The 2,162-nt window shown below is 50.6% G+C and overlaps 1 long non-coding RNA gene across 1 annotated transcript; it reads left to right on the top strand.

Moving 5' to 3' along the window:
* The first annotated feature begins 597 nt into the window (after positions 1 to 597).
* LOC119127585 lies at positions 598 to 1,931 on the top strand. Its single transcript, XR_005098870.1, has 2 exons — positions 598 to 627; positions 1,777 to 1,931. It is a non-coding gene; the product is annotated as an uncharacterized LOC119127585 (long non-coding RNA).
* Positions 1,932 to 2,162: the final 231 nt, after the last annotated feature.

Genomic DNA, 2,162 nt, shown 5'->3' on the forward strand with positions numbered 1-2,162 from the left:
TCCGATTTCCTCCCACATCCCAAAAACATGCATGGCAGGCCGACTGAGCACTCCAAATGTCCCGTAGGTGTGAGTGCGAATGCGGATGGTTGTTCGTCTCTGTGTGCCCTGCGATTGGCTGGCAACCGGTTCAGGGTGTCCCCCTCCAGCGACTCCAGTGGGGACAAGGGGTACAGAAGATGGATGGATGGATGGATGGATGGATGGATGGATGGATGGATGGATGGACGGATGGACGGACGGATGAACGGATGGACGGATGGATGGATGGATGGACGGATGGATGTTCATGCATTACACTTTCGAGGGGAATCAATCATTCTCACATTGATTGATTGATTGATTGATTGATTGATTGATTGATTGATTGACAAAATATACCGGAAATAGTGCTAGAAGAAGCCGTTGTGACTTCCATGTCAACAAAACATTGCTTCATCCATTTCTACTTCAAACATTAACATTATTTCACATATTTTTCTTATTTGTGCTGTTATGTGTCACGATCCGTCTCCGTTCGTTTCCTTGTTTTAATGTTGCCATGGTTTCTGTTCGCGTCACCCCTCCCCTCCTGTGTCTGCTCACAATCTATGTAATTGTCGTCACCTGCCTCTCATTACCTGTCTTGTCAAAAGTCAAAAAAGTCAAAGTTTGCTTTATTGTCAATTTCTTCACGTCAAGACACACAAAGAGATCGAAATTACGTTCCCACTATCCCATGGTGACAAGACATAGTACACAATATACATACAAGTAAACAACACAAAAAGTAAAAACAAGAAGGCACAAACAATGAATAAATAAGAGTGATGAATAAATAATAAATAAACAAATAACATAACAAAGAAGAGGAGCAAAAATGGAGCAAGTGTGTATACAGCAGACAGTCAGAATATAGCGCAAAAGTACAGGACGCTACGCAGAAGGGGGGAGAGAGTTCAGGATCCTAACAGCCTGAAGTATGAAGCTGTTGGTGAGTCTGGTGGTGCGGGAGCGCAGGCTCCCGTACCTCTTCCCAGAGGGCAGAAGATCAAACAAAGAGTGAGCAGGGTGACTCACATTGCTCACAATCGTGGTCGCCTTGCGGGTGAGATGGAAGGTGTAAATGTCCTTCAGGGAGGGGAGTGAAGCACCAATAATCTTACCAGCCGTGTTCACTATGCGCTGCAGGGCCTTCATGTTGTATTCAGTGCAGCTACCACCCCAAACAGCGATACAATTGGAGAGGACGCTCTCAATGGTGCCACGGTAGAATGTAGTCATGACGGCCGGAGGAGCACCTGCTTGCCTGAGTTTCCACAGGCGGCGCTGAGCTTTCTTCGCCAGTGATGCGGTGTTGGTGGACCAGGAGAGGTCCTCACTGATGTGCACCCTCAGGAATCTCTCCACCCTAGCACCGTCGATGGTCAGTGGCAGGTGTTGGGTGTGACCCTTCCGGAAGTCAACAACAATCTCCTTGGTATTGTTGACGTTCAGCAGGAGGTTGTTGTCCCTGCACCACGTGGCCAGAAGGTCGACCTCCGACCTGTATTGAGTCTCGTCGCCCCCGGTGATGAGACCCACCAGAGTCGTGTCGTCGGCATATTTCAGCACGCGGTTGCTACTGTAAGTCGCAGTGCAGTCATGCGTCAGCAGGGTGAAGAGCAGCGGACTGACCACGCAGCCTTGGGGGCCCCCGTGCTCAGCGTGATGCTGGCGGAGATTTTGTCGCCAACACGTACCACCTGAGGCCTCTGACAGAGGTAGCCAGTTGCAGAGGTAGGTACTGAGGCCCAGTATTTAAGTCCTGTCTGCGTGTCACTCTCCGTCTGATTGTTCTCGTCTCATGTCTTCTTGATTCTAGTCTCCAGTCTGTTCTGTTCTAGTCTTGTCCCTAGTCGAGCCTCTAGTCTATCTTTTGAGTTCTTCAATAAACCCTGGTCCAAGCTGCATTTGGTCGCCCAGCTCCCTTCACTTCATGACAGAACAATCCGACCAATTCAGCGACCAGCGCTTGGACCAACCGTTGCCGGCTCTCGCAACTGCTGCATAGTCGCCACAGAGCTGAGCTCCAGCGGCACAAGACACACAGCCGCCCCCCGACCCAGTTCCGACGGCACGGATGCTGCGGCCGCCACCAGTTCGGACGGCATGGATCCAGCGGCCGTCACCCAGTCGGCCTT

The sequence above is a fragment of the Syngnathus acus genome, chromosome 9, assembly GCF_901709675.1.
Source record: "Syngnathus acus chromosome 9, fSynAcu1.2, whole genome shotgun sequence".
Lineage (NCBI taxonomy): Eukaryota > Metazoa > Chordata > Actinopteri > Syngnathiformes > Syngnathidae > Syngnathus > Syngnathus acus.